Genomic DNA, 19,439 nt, shown 5'->3' with positions numbered 1-19,439 from the left:
AAGTTTTCTAATGTTCTTACCATTTTTACGGGAGGTTCACTGTTATCTTGTTTAATGTCAATCTGATACATTTTCTTTAAATGCAACATCAAAGATGATGTAGATCCTCCAGACGACTTCATTATTTTCTGACATTTCGAACGTTGTGCTTCATCTTTGCTTTTTCGAGCAAAATAATGAATGAAGAGTCTAAACGAGGCAAGTTTCAAAATTTTCACGAAATAAATTTTTAATTTATTTACTTGCAATTTTTTTTCCACAATTAAATCTATTGTATTTTCAAAATTACATAAAAGCTAAATTTGGTGAAGCTGCTTTTTGGAGAACATTTGATCGCAAATTTAATAGGAATAAAGAAGCAAAAAACTTTCTACGATTGAAATTTGATGCAATATTCAGCGAATCTGTTTCTAGTGGGTAACCATCAATAAGGCGCGTCCCATAACTTGCCTGGCGAACAAGATAGATGGAACGGAGAAATGTTGAGAATTTTCTTTTACGCTATCGCTCCGACTCACTCAGTGGTAAATGAGTACACCTGCATCGTGCCATGATACAGGTAGGAAGATAAAAGGTTTGGGCCACTCCTAGATTTGGGCCACTTGCCCATGAGATTCGTACCTAAACATAAAATAAAATAAAAAAACATGTTTAAAACATAAAGCAGTTGAACGATCCAGACAAACGAACAAACAAAAGAAAATGTGCGTAACAAAAAACTATATTCGATGGCTAACTAAGAAAATATTCGAATCCAATTTTAGAAGCTCGGTAACAACTCAATATGACAACCGATTTAACCGGTTTTATAAAACCGGTTTGCAAGCCCTAACGTTTGTTCTTTTTCCGTCCCATCACTGAGTCGATTCTTTCCAATGGACTGTTTACCTCTAATGAATGCTTATGTTTGTTCTTTTTCCGTCCCATCCTTGACTAGGCAGGAAAGAAATGAAAATAAAACTCTTCGAAGAATAATTTATTTTTCTTCTTTTTCCAAATGTTATAAACTTCTGTTTCTTTTAATTAACTTGCACTTTACTTAATTAACTGCAATGCTCCTCCGACAAGAGCAGCATACGATGTTGATTAACACTACACTTAAGGGAATCTGCAAGAATGATGGAATTTTTTCAACATGACTGCGCTAGTTCATATAAAGAATTTATTTAGTGAGGATGGAATATACTTAACAAAAAACGGATGTGAACGGGCTTTTACTGGTGTCACTAGGGAAGCATTAAGCCTGGGGCTTGGAATGAACCGGAGCACACCAGTACGCCGATCCAGTCTGTCAGACGCATCAGTAATGCCATATATATACTTGATTGTTAAAAAATAATATTTTTATTATCGAATGTCCATTTTAGAAATATTTTCCATTTAGATCCCAGATTCAACTAGTTAGCATTTCAAGGAAACTACTGTCTGGTTGTTGACAAATGTCAAGATTTTACCTGCACAGTCCTAGGGGATCTTGGTGCGCGAGCTGGAAAAGGTTGGAATACAAGTTAAGGAAAAATTTAAGTAATCGTTCGACAATTGGATTAAGGAAAAAATAACAATTATTCCTTTTATTTCATTTAGAAAAAAACAAATTACAGATTATAAAAACCGCAATAAGTTGCTGATGCGCCAAAGCCCCTACAACAACCAACCTTCTATATTCTTGATTGCCCTCAGAGTTATCAAAGTGGTTATAAATACCGTCCTCTCAAAATGGGTGGAAAAGGCCTCAGCTCAAATCCCATCAATGATGCGAGGAATTTTAATGGACTTTTTCACAACGTGGCTGAGGCAGTCGGTCTCATGCGAAGGTTGCATGGTTTTTTCTCCCGGAAACCCCGGGTTTTCGTTCAGCAAACAGCTAAACCGATCGAAAAATACACACAATCGCACAATATAACGCCCCACATTCTTAGTTTCCTTGATTCTTGCAGCTATATTTCTGTAAAAATTTCTAAAAGTTGAAGATTCTCCTTCATAAACAACGGCTCAACCTTCAATTCATTTATGCTTTGCTCTTTCTTCAAGAAAGCGATAAACTTCCAAATATTCGGATGATCAGAACTTAGCAATGATTTAAATATCCTATGTCATCCTTTAATGTAATATCTATTGTTGGAAGTCTTTCTAATGATGACATTCCGACAATCGACAGGAAATCTAGGGGATCTTATTCCGTTTCCAATTGGTCTTCCAATAAAGATATTTTCAAAATAATTAACTAGAGTGCTATTAGTTAACTATTAATTAGCTATTGACTTTTAACTATTAATTTACAAGAATGCTATTAGATTGAGAGAAAGATCTCTCTCTCTCTCTCTCTCTCTCTCTCTCTCTCTCTCTCTCTCTCTCTCTCTCTCATAGTTATCTCAAATTCTTTTGAGATAGTTATCTCAAATTCTTATCTCAAATTCTTCCAGGCATTACTGCCTGGAAGAATTTGATAGGATTTCCCCTGTGAGTTATTCTGAGTTTGAACAAGACTTTAGAAATTCCTCCAGTAGTCGTCGATAAGAATCGAATTCAGACCTCTCCAAACGAGTAACATGTGGAGAAACCATTATGCTATCTATCACAGAAAATAATACCTACAGATGAAAAAAAATAAAAAAATGTTATGGTAATGTTACCCGAGAACAACCTCATCAATTCATGTGTATATGTCCATAAATTGCGTATGTTCTCGGGTTGGTTTGACCGCTCTGTTGGAAAAACAAGTTTCCGGGAGAAAAAGCACCACCGGAGACTCACGAACTCGGCCACGGAATGAATAAAAAAAAGTTCGTCGGGTCGCCGATGGAACATCATTCCAAATTGGGTCGTCAGCTCTTATACTTCTGGATAACTACCCTCCCACTGAAGAGAGGCAAAATTGCTTCGAAACAGTGCTGTCTAGATAGTGGAACTCAAGTAACAATAAGAAACAGCAGACTTCTCTAATGGGGGAAGTGTTACTTATTTGAAATATAAGAAGGCAACTCGTTGTGTTGGGTTTCACAATATAAGAAGTTATAATGATGATGCTTAATGTACAAGCTTCAGTTTGTCTTAAAAATTAAACTATGTATTAATAATACAATTGCACTAACAATATCACTGCTTGAATTTTTCATAATTTGAGAGCATTCTGCCCTAAAATCTTATTAGTTATGAGATAATCATAATTATATACTCCATTATGATCGAGGCCACATTTATAGGAGCACTCTAACAGATATATATAAAGAGGATCAAGGTATGGGTTCGTAAAGGGGAAATATTACTTGTAAATATTTCCCCTTTATTGTACATTACATATTAGTACGCTGTTGTTGCAGAGCAGCTGGACGCAAAGGAACAGTGCCTTATATACTTAGATTTCAGCAACAATTTAATACAATACTCCGTGAGAAATTGTACAATTGGAGCAAACTAAAATTACCGATATAATCAGTAGATAGAACAAGAGATCTACCTAATGATTATACACTAGTGTGCAAAACTTAAGGACCAACACTATTTCTAAAGGTTGCAACCACAAAATCTTTACTTAAAGTAATCTTTACTGATGAGAGTAGATTCCGTCTCAGCAGCGATTCTGGACGTCAGCTAATCTGGCGAGAGGTTGGCACACGGTATCACCCCGCAAACATCACTGAAAGGGATCGATATGGCGGTCGAGGTGTTCTCGTCTGGGGAGGCATTATCTTGGATGGACGTACACAACTCCAGATACAGGAAGGCGGTACTGTAACCGGTGCCCGCTACTGTACTGAAGAAATCCTTGACCATGTGCGTCTGTTCCGAGGTGCTATTGGCCCCGAGTTCGTGTTTATGGATGATAACGCACACCCCATCGCACTGCAGCTGTTGACATTCTTTTGGAAAGTGAGTACATTGTTCGTATGGATTGGCCTGCCAGTTCCATCGATCTAAATCCCATCGAACACATATGGGTCGCTCTGAGGAGACGACAAGTGGCACATCCACACCCAAAAGAAAATGTTCACAAGCTGAAGATGGCGCTGACAGAGGAATGGACGATGTTACCGCAAGAACTTATCAACAATTGTTCTAAGTCTGGACAGGTGATGCAAAGCCTGCATCGACATTAGGGGTGGCCATATCTCCTACTGAGGCCCACCTCTTCCCTTTGTTCCATCTTTGGCAGTGATGCATCTGATCATGGCATCCAGTGCTACGTTGCCATTTTTGAATAAAGTCCTTCTGTACGGTTTTGTTTCCGTTGTTGTGTCGGTGTTGTTTCCATCATCATTTCTGTACCTCGAGAGGTTCCTTTGGTATGCTTTTCCCATATCCAGGCACTCCTATGACAAGCTACAGGTGAAAACCTGACTAGTCCTTAAATTTTTGCACACCAGTATATCTGGCTGTCCGAAACTACAGGATACACAGGGTGGTTATAAATGGCCATTCTTCAGGGTGGACTACAATTGTCAGTGGTGTTCCTCATGGTTCAGTTCTAAAGCTAGTCCTGCTCCCGATATTTCTAAATGACAGCGATGAAGGTATTCCGGAAACAAACCTTGTAAACATTTGCAGCCGACCGGGCTAGCCAGGTGGGTAAAGTGCCTGCCTGGCAACCCAAAGGTCGCGGGTTCGAATCCCGCCTCGGGCTTGGATCACAGTAAAAAATGCAAAAACTTTAGGAGGTGCATTATGGCCACAGAAGCCGATGAGCCAACAACTAACAAAAAAAAATTTGCAAAATTTTCAGGTGGGATTGAGTACTGAATGATTTTAGCTAGGCTTTGCTGCTTCAAATTGACTCGTATTTCGACAAACAATGGTCAGCGAAATATAATAATCCAAGGATAATTTAAAGGTTTACAGAGAAGAGTTAAAGGTGGTCACTGACGAGGGAAAGACAGTTGACAGAAGCAGACATGAAATTCTCCATGCAATGTTAGACAGGTGGCCAGGAAGGCATATAGTGTCATGTTAATGATCTACTGGACCTGTTGCATGAAGGGAAGAGGTTATAATTCCATTAAACAGGATTATCCATTTATTGCATATCTCACTAGTCAGAATTTGCTGTTTTTCTTAGCATCCTTTGCCAAAGATTTCTCGTAATCTGCCTTCGCCTGCCTAACCTCCTTTGTGACTTGATTACAGACTAGCTTATATCTGCCATGGGATTCTGTGTCGCCTGATAATTTATATGCATCCCATGCATTTTCTTTTCTGCCAGGAGTCTCATTAGTTCATTTGACAGCCATTTAGGCCAAGTCGCCAGTTTCGAACTATCACCTCTTGACAGCCACCTTACTTCGTTATACAAAAGTAATTGGTTGAACGTTTCATAATTTTTTTAACGTAACATGGCAAACAGACATGAATTAAGTGGATGCACTTTGATTTTATTAATTGAACTGATACACACTTTTAGAGCATCATGCAGCTTACCACTGAGTTTCTCTGCTACAAAGATGTGCCTGTATTCTTTGCTACAAGATGGTGTAACATACAATGAACAGTGCGTACTTCCGGAACCTTTTATTTGAGAAGGGCGGTAAATCCTCTGTAACGGCCAACCATTGCTGATGCACCATCGGTAGCCACTGCAATTATACTGCTGAGGGAAACATTGTTTTTTCTTAAAGTACTCTTCCAAACAAATTTAAAATTGTCCTACCTTTTCCATCTACTTTCATTTACCTGGCAAATAAAAACTTGTCAACAATACATTTTTGGCTTTGGCTATAATAACTCACTTAAGCCATTAGAATATTTGAACTGCCGAAAGTTGACTCATCAAGTTGGATGGAGAATTTGCAATTTTTAAGCTCAGACACCAAGATTTTCTCCACATCATCGGCCATCTCATCAATGCCTTGTTGCACTGTATTCGTACTTGTGGCAGGCACTTTAAAACAGGATAGGAATCCATCTTCATAATCGTTTCAATCATCTCTTTAATTGCTAGTATTGTGATCTCCTCACCAATATGCTTATGTACGCTTTTACTTTCTTTACTATAATAAGAGATATTGAATGCCTTCAGTAAACCTTCGTTATCAGCATGAGCAGATGTTTTAAAAATTTTATTTAAATTTGGTCGATTTCTGAATTTTTCCTTCAGCGCCTTAAAAAATTTAAGATCTTTATTTTTCTTATCAGGATGAATCCGTTCAATGTGTTTTTTTCGTCTTCAAGGTTTCATGGCATCATTATTAAAAGTATTTTCACATAAGAGGCACATAGGCATTGTTTCATTGTTAATCAGGGCACAAATCCAAATTTAAAATACTGTTGTGAATATTGTCGGCATTTTTTCTTAGATACAGTAGCAGTCATTGTACTTATTGGGGTCATAGCTCGATTTATATTTTAGAGTAAGTGCAGATGTGAAACATCCTGAAAGAAAGTAATTTGGTTCGATTATGATTATCTCTGAATTTAGTATTCACAGTATAACAATACAATAGAAAATAGATAATGGCAAAGTTATCGGGGATAAATCGACCGCTTGAAGTTTATCGACCCCCTACATTCTATTATTGACCCATGGGTGTCGATATAGACCACTTTGGGGACCCCTGCTTTCAATAAATGATAATAAATCGTAACAGAAAAATGCTGATTATTTGATCAGTTCTGAAGTTGAACAGTGCTACTTATAAAAATCTGCCATTTCAGAAAAAAAACAAGAATTACCTTTGATTTTCCAGTATACAATGCGATATGCTTAGTGAATTAGTCACTCCATATCAGACAGCTGTCATTCGGACTGAGCACTCCTCCCAGTGATCCATGAGGATCGATAAAAACATTTTGCGAGTAATGTCTGTTAAATAATGATGATCCAATAAATGCAGCCGAAAAATCATTTTAAACGGAGGAGATTACTTAAGCTCATGGAACATTTCTTTCGGAAGCAAATATTTTAATCTTCATAGTGGGATACCACATTAAATGAGGCGCTTTAAAAATAGTTGCACTGTATGCAGGCTGGTATCCAACGAAAGATGAATATGCTAACAAAAACGTTTCGTGGGGAGTGGATAACCAAGGAAAACGGATTTAAAATGTTTAAATTGGGAAGCGTTAGGAGAAAATATTTAATGCAATGAGAAATGCATGACTTTGAAACGCTTAATTTGTCCAATGAGGAAATTTACTTATGGCTGTCTGGCGATCTTTATTAATTAATTAACATTAAAAGTCTTAACAGAATTAAAAAAAAAACATAATATAACACCATATGTGATGATTTAAGGTATTCAAATGTTTACAACGCAACTGTTAGCATCAATACATAATCTTAATACAATGTGTTTATGATACAAGACTCAAATGAATCTCAAGCTGACTTGATTGACGAGAGAGAGATTCAGTTGAGAGACTAAACTGGATCGTTAGGCGCTTATTACCATTAGCATTAGTAGAAGCATACGATGCAAGAAAGCAAGCTTATGCAGCATCAGCCAAAAAAAAACCCCTCCCATTTCACCCCTCCATTCGTTCCAAATGCCTGTCTAGCTCAGCCTTAAATTTATTTAGGCTATCAACTTCCACAACAAAAGATGGAAGTCTGTTCCATCAATCAACCACCCACTGCCTAAAAGCAAACTTCCGCACATCCAATCTGCAACTGTCTTTCCTCAATTTGAATCTATGCCCTCTCAGGTTCTTAATCTGAGGAAGAATCCCATCAACATTCAGCTTGCTCAACCCATTCAAGGCCTTATGCACCTCAATTAGATCACCTCGCAGGTGCCTACTCTCCAGGTGCTGCAACTTGCAGAACTTAAGCCTTTCTTGGTAAGAGCACCCCTTTGTTCCCCTCACCAATCTTGTTGCCCTTGTTTGTACTCGTTCTAGCAACTCTACATTCTTCATTATAGAAGGTTAAACATAACAAAAATATAACGAGACTAATTACGATTTTAGTTTTAACTACTGTCTTATAATGAAGTGAAAACTAGTAAAAGGAAGTTAAGAAAGTTTGATTACCCTACCATACATCTGACGACAAGATTCAATTGAGTCTTGAAATGCTGCGAAATTGTACTGAGATGGCCAATTGCATGTTGATATTTTTACTTTTAGATTAATTCTGTTAACATGAATCAGTCCTATATTCCTCTTTCCACTTATTAAAAATTAAGAATTTTTAATTAATACGAAGTGGGACGAAAGGTGGAAAGAGCTTATGCCGTGAACAGGGACAAAGTATTCTTGTATGTAAAATCGGTAACCAGGGTTTCCCGTATACGCCGCCGGGTCATCTAACGGCAAAGTACCAAGCCGGCATTAAAAAAAAAAAAAAAAACAAGAGATCTAATGAAATGTTTGTATCTTTATGTGTATATTAATGTGTGTTTTGTTGTATGTTGTAAGCCGGCAGCTGGCACCATAGCAGTCAGGGGATAGGAGAACAAAGACTCCCCTTCCTCCAACTCCCATTCCAAGCCACGAGGAGGCAGCCAGGTTCTACTAACAAGGCAGACGTACTGAGGTTGTCACAAGGAGAACCTCAAAATAATTTAGAATAGAAGAAGAGAAAAGGGGAGAGAGGATGAAGAAAAAGAAATAGAGGAGAAGAGGATGAGAGGATGAAGAAAAAGGAATAGAGGAGAAGAGTAATGCAGAGATGCTCTAGAAATATAAGCAGAAGAATATAAATCAATTTTATCCAGTAATCACAATAAACCCAGTCATAATATCAACCATTAGGGCAGATAATAACTTAAATTCAAATTTAAAACTCCAAAAACAACAAGGCAAGAATCATACCAATAAGCAATCGAAATACTGCAAATCAATAAGATTACAAAACCTTGAAAAACGTACAACTAAAAGCCAATCAATCAGCAAAACCCCCAACAACACGATTAATGCAAGATAACAACACATAACAAGGTAATTAATATAATACCACTTCCAAAACCCAAGACACAATCAGAGAGCAAGTCCAAATAGGCAATTTAAAATTTAACCTAACAATAATCAAGCAGTATTTTACATTTTAACAAGTGATAGTCTGAACCCAACCCCGATACCAGAAAACTGAGATCACGGTCAAGCCAGCAAACACATAAATACATCCTGTCACAACAGAGACATCCAAACAAAACAAGAAGAAAACACTAATGTTGAGAATCCTCAAATCACTAAACAGCCACGACAATTTCCATAACATACAATTTCAGCTGAAACTATCAGCACGAACAATCAAATAGAAGTTAAAACGATAAAATAGGTCATGAAATCTAAAACTCTTTATGTTGTTGTTGTTGTTATTTAGTTTTTAGGAGCATTAGCAACCAAGGCAATATTGCTCCGGGGATATGCGGTGGTCATTTCCTGACCTTTCCGCATCCTCCATATTTGGTGGTCATAGGCTCGACGCCGGTGAATCAAGAAGCGTGTGCTACGCACTGCTGCTCCTGCCCACCTGGCTCCGGAGGCACCCCAACTCTTTATGCAGCAACTTGCATAAAATAATTTTAAATAAATTCAGGTTTAAACAACTATTAAGGTGTTATGCCTTAAACTGCTGACAACTGGCGCTTAGGCGAAATATCAATCGGTGCCCTAGGGTCTAAGCCAACGGTTTCCAAACTGTGCGCCGCGGCGCCTTGGTCCGCCGCAGCGAACTCACAGGAGCGCCACGGGATATATTAAATTTTCGAGAGAAACACAGCGATACTCGACATCTGTCGGACACTGCGCGAACTGCTAGCTCGAGGAAGTTCACAGTTTCAATATTATCATAGTTTCAACATTACTTATAAAGTTGTTTGGACCTAACTACTTAATAAACGGAACAGTTAGATATTTCTTTTGGCCTAAGGGCGCTGTGAAAAAATTACTGAGACGCAAAGGGCGCCGTGAAACAATAAAGTTTGGGAAACTCTGGCCTAAGCGAATTATGGAATCGACGCTCACCAAACCCACAAATGGAAGCCGAAGTTGTTGTTGTTGTTATGAATCTATACATTAAAAAAGTTTTTCCCGCAGTGATATTTATTCGAGCCAATGGGAGAAGAGGGCGAGGCAGTTACATCATTACTAATGCAATTAATCATTGACCACTGCCTCCATAACGTTCACCAACCTCGTGCACATGATTCACTGTCCAACATTTGATGTTCCATTGTAACATTTTTTGTACATTTTGTACTGTAGTTTAGAATTTTGTAAATATTTTAAATATTTGTATAGTTGTAAATATTTCAGTTAAATATTTTAGTCCTGCTCTTTCAGATGCAACAATATTCATCGTGTATTATGGAGCTTGAAGCAAAAGGCCTTTTCCTAAGTGACCTATGTAAACGCAGGTAAATAATTACATAGTGATATTGGCTAAATTCAGTATACTATAGTAGTAGTAGTAGTAGCAGTGGCATTTGATGCAAGAAAGCAAGTGTATGAGCTTATGCAGCATCAGCCAAAAAAAAAAAAAAAATCACACCATTCCCTCCAAATGCCTGTCCAGTTCCTCCTTAAATTTATTCAACCTATCAACTTCCACAACGACAGATGGAAGTTTGTTCCAGCAATTAACCACCCGCTGGCTAAAGGCAAATTTCCGCACATCTATTCTACATCTGTCTTTTCTTAATTTGAATTTATGCCCCCTTAGGTTCGTAATCTGAACAAGTGGAAGGATCCCATCAGAATTCAGCGTGCTCAACGCATTGAAGGCCTATACACTGGCAGGTACTTCGATAAAAGCGAGGAAGACGGCGATAATTGACAGGTGAAGGCACCGCCCTTTTCTGATTGTTTTTTGTCCTCAAGGAGGAGGGGCTTAGCTTAGGAGGATGTTTATCCTTCCATCCCGCTGTTTTAAAATGGGAAAACGAATTCCCGATTTAAAAACAGCGGTAAATATGGGGAAAAACACACTAGGCATATCAACCTAGGAGGACAGTGGGCGGGGGAAAGCAGTGGCATCTGCCAATCACTGCTTTGTTCCTGCCCGTTTATCGAAATATGAGAGTCACAACTTGTCAATCACTGCTTTCCCACTGTTTTGCTTACCGCCATGTTGGAAGGTGTACGCCGTTCTGGATTTTTACCGTGATATTTATTCAACCTTGAGAATGTCGCGCACTCCAAATGCACAGGTAAATAATTACATAGGTCATTTCCTGATTAGATATCGACCAGTGCATTTCGACAAGTGTGTCTTTTACGTAGAAAAGATTTGACTTACTCCATATGCTTCTACATTTTATGTAGAAAAGCGTGCGCGGGGGGTGGGCGAGAAAAACCCCCTAGTTATTATTATTATTGCTCTTATATTATTTCTCCCTGATTGGGGGTTCCACCACGTGACGGGTATTGCTACCAAGTATACAGGGTGGTTGTTGTTACGTCTGGTGTTACTGTTGGTCAAGGAACTCTCTGACTATCCTACAGGTGTTCAGGATTGAGACTTTCTGGAGTTCCTTGTAGGTGTTCACTGGGAGACCTATCGTTGCTAGGCTGTTATGTAGGGTCTTTGGCACCATACCTGTGGTTGACACGATGACCGGGATGGTCGTTACTTGTTGCATATGCCACATATCTTTGATCTCCTGTCTTAGGTTCATGTACTTTCTGATTTTTTCCCCATGGGTTTTCTGCAGGTTGCCAGTGTTGGGTACCGCTACGTCATCAGATAGGTAGTCTTTTCCTTCTTGTCCACAAGGGTTATGTCCGGTCTGTTGTGCGGGATTGTCCTATCCGTTATTGTGGCGTGGTCCCAGTACAGCTTGTGGGTTTGGGTCTCCAGTACTGCCTTAGGTTCGTACTTGTAGTACGGTACACTTTCTTCGAACTGGTATTTCTTTGATAGCTTCTGATGTATTATCCTGGCTACCTAGTCGTGTCTATGAGTATACTCAGTTTGGGTGATCACTTTACATCCTGCGGTGATGTGTTTGATCGTTTCTGAGGCTAGGTGGCATCGTCGACATGTGTCATCTAAAACTCCAGGCTCCTTGGCGATGAATTTTCTATAGTTCCTGGTGTTGTTTGCCTGGTCTTGAATGAATCCTTCAGTCTCGGGGAAGAGCGTCCCGCTCGTGAGCCATGGCTCACGAGCGGGACAAGTGTCCCGTGCATTGGAACACATGCATTGGAAGCAGTTTTATCTATGTGATCCTGATGGAGATCAGGATCACATAGATAAATCTGGTTCTGTTCTCATCAGAGAACAGAACCAGAACTGTACCCCATTTGTCAGGACTCCAAGTCACAGTTTCAACAACTGGTGACTTGTTCATCTCACTAGCAACCTCAAGAAACAGTTGATGACATGACATCGTAGGGTTCCGTCTTGCTGTTAGAGCCAGATAGCGATCTGTTCTGGTTGACGTAGCCCTCTGGCGACCTTGGCCAGCTCTTCTTATAATGGTTCCTGTCTCCTGAAACTGCTTCCATAGTTCCGAGACGACACTGTGTGACACATTAAGCCAACGTGCCACCTCCGCCTGCGACTGTCCGGCTTCAAGTCGTTCAATGGCCTGCCATCTCAAAGAATCGTCTAAACGACGATTACTTGCCATCTTGAGTACTAGAGATGTGGCTATTCTACTGATCAAGCTAAAAAAACTGGAATGAAATGATGTGGCATGAATAATTTGCATGTGCGGCTGTGTAAGGTGGTAGATCGATTTGTATTGGATACTTGAAATTTGCATGCCAAGATACCTATTACATCAAATATTCGCCTTCGGCGAGATTGTTCACAATAAAATATTCATGAAAAACATCTTGTTCGGTTGATTTCTTCAAGCATGATGTAGCCGAGTGGTCAAGAGCGCGAATGCAGTAGCACACGCTCTTTGAATAGACCAGCGTTCGAACCTGTGACTGCTAAATACGATTAACAATTTGTTGTGATTGATTTATTGTAAATTCCACTGACTTGGTAGACGTGCTGGAATATAAACAAGAACTTCCTCGTATCTGTTTCGGGGGTGTTAGAATGATAGTGTTGATTGTTTTTTTTTTTTTTTATTTTATCTGTTGGCTGATTTAACAGATGTTCAATCCATACATTCTGGTATTATAGCTGGCATACCTAGTGTATGTAGATTTTTCAGTCTTGGAAAGTCACTTTGGCAGTTAACAGTCTTGACTCTGAAAGATGCTTCCCAACTCGGTCTGCCTTCTCATTATCAGATATCCCAGAATATGCTGCTAAATATCAGCATATTCTGGGATATCTGAATATGTCCCAGAATATGCTGCTAAATATCAGCATATTCTGGGATATCTGAATATGTCCCAGAATATGAAAACAATGATGTGATGATTTTGTTGAGCTTTACTGAGTTTGGTTTTAATTTTACTCAATGAAGGGTATCGGGACTATGTGTTGCTTTGCAATGCCTGTATTGCACTTGGTGAGTCCACGAAAATCACGTGTTTGGTCGTATCGCTATGTTTCTTATATCCAATAGCTTCTGGTGTTTATCTCAAATAATTCTACAGAGAAATTGCTAAATTATTTCGGAAGTGGGACTGAAATTGTGAAATATGACATCTGCCCTCACCATTGCGTCTTCTTCATATATCTTTTATATCTTCATATAAAAGTACCTGAAAAAACTGACCATAACTGTGTGAATATGCCTCGTGAAGTTGTCTAATATATATACTCGGTAAGCAGTCTCTTCCCGAATAGTGGAAATCATTATCGAAATTAGCACATCGTTTTCAAAGCAAATAAAAAGTCACCAGTTTCGACGAGTTCTGGGTTGTTTGGGGTTAATGGGCTACAACCCACTGGCTTCTTGCGTAGAGTTCACTTGAACTGAACCTTCATAACACATGCTGGTTGGAAATTAAATTTAACGTCTGATGCTCAGTTGAAATTAAATAAAATAAATCTCTGCTAGAGGAGCAGTTAAAACACTCAAATCAACGGATAAACTGCAATACACTGAATATGCTGTACTGTATTTATATCTTCCGAACTAAATTTGCTCAATTCTACCAAACTATTCTACCAAAGGTTATGGAACACTTGTAATTATGAGAAAAACGTGCATTTATTACAATAAATTAATATCGGGTTGGCCCAACCTTTTCTTCAAAATGATTGCCTCAATGTGATTCTTAAGTATCCTTAAGAGTTTACAGAAGTTATTAGTGCTGATATTGTGTTCCACCCAGTTATGCAATTCATAAGCTCTACTAAACTAAAAGGAAGTCGTATTGGATTTGCCTAATTCTGCATTCCAGGTGAGCATATTTTCCTCCAAGATGTTCAAACGAATTAAGGTTAGAACCCTGTGTTGTCCACTCCAATATTTGGATGTTATTCTCTTCAAACCACATTATTCTCTTCAAACCACTTGTGTGTGTGTGTGTGTGTGTGTGTGTGTGTGTGTGTGTGTGTGTGTGTGTGTGTGTGTGTGTTATGGAGGTTTAATGGCGCATAAGCTGCTGAGGCTATAGTGCGCCTACAAACCACTTGTTCACAATCACTGCCTTGTGACACAGACCGTTGTGTTGGAAGATATAAAGGCCGCTTCGATAAACCTGTTACAATGTAGAACATACAAAATAGTCCAGAATATCAACGTAGACCCAGAATTCGTGGTTTCATGCACTGATACCAGGGAACCTGGCCAATATCACGAAAAACACTCCTAGCCCATGATACCTCCTCCCAACTTTACAGGTAGTATGCATATACTATGAGTCGACGCTCCACAGGACTAACTTCACCAACTCCACAGGACTGTAATCAAGTCATAAAGGAGGTTAGGCAGATTACGAGGACTCTTTGGCAAAGGATGTAAAGAAAAACAGCAAAGACTTCTTTTCTTATGTAAACTCTAGAAGGGAATTAATCCGATTGGTCAACTTGGTTCGATGGTTCAACTGTTGATGATCATGCTAAAGTAGCTGACAAATTGAATGAGTATTTTGCGTCTACATTCACACATGAGGAATTCTGTAGAGAAGTTAAAGGCAGACATTTATCAAACTCTAATAGGGAGTTAAATGACTGTAATAACCGAGAGCGAAGTGGAGGAGAAATTGTTGAAGTTAAACATAAGAAAGGCATCTCGGATGCACGGGATCTAACCAGTTATATTAAGGTAAGCAGAAAAGGAAGTACGCAAACCCTTAGCCACAATTATGAGATCATCCTTGGATTCAGGGGGTTTTTCACAGACTGGAATTGCAAATGTATCCCCAATTCACAAAGGGGGATCAAAGGGTGACGCGAGTAATTACAGACCGGTTAATTTAACTTCTCTTCCACGGAAAGTAATGGAGTCGCTGGTTAATTAAGCAATTCAGGATCGCCCAGACAAGTTATAGTTCAGACACAGCATGGGTTTATTAAGGGTAAATCTTGCCTGACCAATTTGATTGGACACTACGATGTGGTCGCAAAGGAACTGGATGAAAAAATAATTTTGATATCATATACTTGGATTTCGGGAAAACTTTTGATACTCTTGCACATAAAAGGCTGCTGTATAAATTGGAGCAGTATGGAATTAAGGGCAAGTTGCTGCTATGGATAAAAGGATAGTCGAGTGGAAGAAGACAAAGAGTGGTAATCAATGGACTAATGCTCTTCGTGGACTAATGTTATTAGTGGATTCCTCATTGGTTCGATGTTGGCACCATTGTTGTCTTTTTAATTATCAATGATATTGATGAAGGTATATCAGGCTTAATCTTGAAGTTTGCTGATGATACAAAGGTTGGAAGGGTTTTTAATGACACTAAAGACAGTATGCTACAGCAACAGGATCTAGAAAAGTTAGGCAGATGGGCTGAGAAGTGGCAACTGAAGTTTAACATTGACAAATGCAAAGTATTGCATATGGGTAGCAGTAATCCAAGAGAAACATACCAGCTGTTTGGTACTACACTCAGGGAGGTGGAGAATGAAAAAAGACCTGAGAGTAATTGTGCAGTCAGATATGAAGTTTACTGAGCAGTGCAGGCAGGCTCCCAGAGCAGGTCATAGGGTCTTGTCAATGATATACAGGAATTTTGCTAGCAGAAATAAGGAGGGGATTATCCCCTTGTATAAGGCAATGGTCAGGCCAAACCTTGAGTACTGCATACAGGTCTGGAGGCTTCATTTTAGGAAAGATGTTGAGCTACTAGAACGAGTACAGAGAAGGGAAACGAGATTAGTGAGTGAAACAAAGGGTTGCTGTTACGAAGATAGGCTTAACTTCTGAAAATTGCAGCGTCTGGAGACTAGGCACCTGCGAGGTGAGCTGATTAAGGTGTATAAGACCTTGAATGGTTTGAGCCAGCTCAATGCTGATGGGATTCTTTCACTTGCTCAATTTGAATTTATGCCCTTGAGAGGGCATAAATTCAAATTGAGGAAAGACAGTTGCAGAATAGATTGGCGGAAATTTTCCTTTGGCCAGCGAGTGGTTGATTGCTGAAACAAACTTCCATCTGTCGTTGTGGAAGTAAATAAGTTAAGTAGCTTAAATAAATTCAATGAAAAACTGGACAAACCTTTTGAACGAATGGATAGGTGAATGGGAAGGCTTTTTTTTTCTAGCTGATGCTGTATAAGCTTGCTTTCTTGCATCATATGCCACTGCTAATGCTAACTTCCACTGTTTCAAAATCCATTTCGGTGTGCTTGCCTTGCACCATGCCAATCGATGGCATGTAATGGTTTTTGTTATCAGAGTCTTGTGAGTTGCAGCTCTTCCGTGAAAATTCATGGCATGAGACTCTCTACGTGTCATGGAAACACTTATAGGTTTTCATGTGACTGCTGGAAGATCGAAACTAAGATTCTCTAAGATCTGGTGGAATGATGAAGTAACAAGCCTTTTCAATTCCGTCCTGTTTGGTCCTGTTAACCAGTATTTTACACTTATCTGGTCGTTTCGTGGGCTCAATGTTACTCAACTCTGAACTTCTATTCCTTTAGGTCGTTACTAGTTGTCAACTTAGGAATCTTTAACTCCTAAGGAGTTTCCTCCAAGGTGACATCCAACTATCGTTCTCCTCTGAAACTCTGTTAGAGCTCTTTATACATTCTCATTATTCGTCGTCGAGCGTGAAATTATTCCGATCTAACCGCATATAAGCTTTATATGGCAAAATATGCGAAAGTTTCGTAGTCAGAATTTCCACAGTCAGAAGAGCAGTTCATGAATTTTAATAGGATAGTGTGAATTCCATGCATTCGTTTTATTTGGATAGCAACGAACATTTAATATGTTTTTATGTACAAATGATCTTTGGCTATCTTAGTTTCCTACTATACGAATTTTTTTAAAACAAGTTCTATATCTGATTACTCATCTTCTGTGTATGAAGCAAGTAATGTATTTTCGAAATGCTAACCGTAACCTTTGGTGCAGAAATGAATATTTTAAATTGCAAATGAGTCTTCATTTAAAACTATTCATTAAGCCACTAAGATAATTCTCTTTTCTGAATATGAATGAAATTAAGTCGCACACGTTACTTCTGTTCCAGTTTTATTAAAATGAAGTATACTTTTCTAAAGCATCCTCATAACAGTGAAAAGGAAACTGTTCATAGCTCTTCACGTTTCATTCAGAACGTAATTATAATTCAAGATAATATATTCGGGGTTAAGCTTCATTAACACCTTTTGAAAATATTAGGGAAATAATTTTGAACCTCTATATTCCCTATCTTCATTGTCTGTTGCATAGTTTTTTCTTCATTAACAACTGATAAAAAATAAGTGTTGAGCAAGAAAAACAGTAATTCTGAATATATGGAATGTATCTTCTACACAGATAATATGCTATTAAAGACATTCGTTGAGGTCTGAAACTGTTCAGACCTCAACGAATTAAAGTTTGTAACATAGGTGTACCAACCATTTTAGTCTATTTTAAGCTTGTTAATCATTTCTGTCGTGAATTACAGTCTGCTTGGAGTCCTCTGACTACTGTATTTTTTCTTATCGTAGTGTTTCAAGGTCGTGGATCTCTTTACATCGTTTTTTTCTACTGTTTACCTTGAAGTGTGCAGGGGGAGGACATTATATAGTTTGTAAAATATCATATCGAGCAAACTGATAAGAATAAGTAATGTGTATCATAAATAGGCGTATTTTGTTGCACGTATACCGAGATAATATTTTTCAAACCGTGATCAGAGGATTCATACAAGTCATATCTCACTCTCACTAATTAGTACAGAATGAAAAGAAACGTTGTGCAATAACAATCTCAACATTTCGAAAAAAATTGTATCTTTTTAAATTATGGATCACACTAAATAACAAACTTTGATGTACAGTATATGTTTAGAAAAAAGGCTTCGTCCACTTTTAATGCTTCAAGTGGTAATCAAAATTTGTGCCAAAATTAAATTTGGTCAAATTTTATTGTTTCCAATACCAATTTTTTGGACTACCATATTGCTGAAAAAAAGTGCTTAGACAGGCTACATATTTATTTTAAAAATTCGCATTGCACTAAGTTAATATACGGAAGTTTCTTATATTTAATTAAAAACAGTGCTTCTGTGCATTTTATGACTGCCTACAAGATTCGATTTTCTCATATTTTTAAAAACTAAGAAGCTATATGCCTTGCCGATATTCATACCTAATAATATAAGGAAAGCGAAAAATTATTGATAGGGCACGTGCACTGTAAAGTTTGTTTTCGCTATGTGGCGATTTTATTTAAAAAAGGGGTTTAAATTCTTTAAGATAAAGAAATAATAATTAATTCAGGGTGAATAATTAGTTGACATTTTCGTTTTTTCTAAGGTGAATATAGTGAGTGTTGATGATGATGTGCCTTATTTTTAGTCATCACACACGCCCAATTATTTTCCAATTTTTATTATCACATTTTCAGTTGCTTTCCGAAGCTTTTAGCTGCTAAAAACTTTTCTAAATGTTTATTAAATCATTCCTTTATCTATATGTTCTAATTGTTAAAAGTGGGTAAACGTTTAACAATTTACTCATAGTAAATCTTTATAATTGATTTTAAAAGGCAAATAATAAAGCTTGTGTTGTTTTTCCTTAATGAGTAAGCTCCCTCTCATTCTAGTGCATGGTATACATAACAAACTTACATAAAAATAGCTTCTCTGCTGAATTAGTGAATGACAGGGTACATAAAGGAAGATATTCGGGACGGGAAATTTGTATTATTTGTAGAAAATATAACGACGGCTGTGTTTCCCACACGAAAAACTTTAAAATACTCTAAATTCCCGCGTCATATTTTAGTAAAGAATGTCTAAAATATTTGATATACCAACTAGCCTATGTATCTAACGAAACACAATTATGTTACGTCTACATCTTTAGTGAATCGAAGTCACATCGTTCACGCTCTAAAACAGGCTGAAAAGGTTATATTAATTGAAGTGACCATGTGGATTGAATTCCGTACTACTTCAGTTTCCGGCTGACGGAGAGTATATATTTACATGACGAGAGCGCAGGACGATGACGAAAGTTACTAAATCTGCGGTCGTAG

The sequence above is a fragment of the Mastigoproctus giganteus genome, chromosome 13 (assembly GCF_048544385.1).
Source record: "Mastigoproctus giganteus isolate SK-2022 chromosome 13, ASM4854438v1, whole genome shotgun sequence".
NCBI lineage: Eukaryota > Metazoa > Arthropoda > Arachnida > Uropygi > Thelyphonidae > Mastigoproctus > Mastigoproctus giganteus.
Note: the sequence above shows the minus strand (reverse complement) of the source record.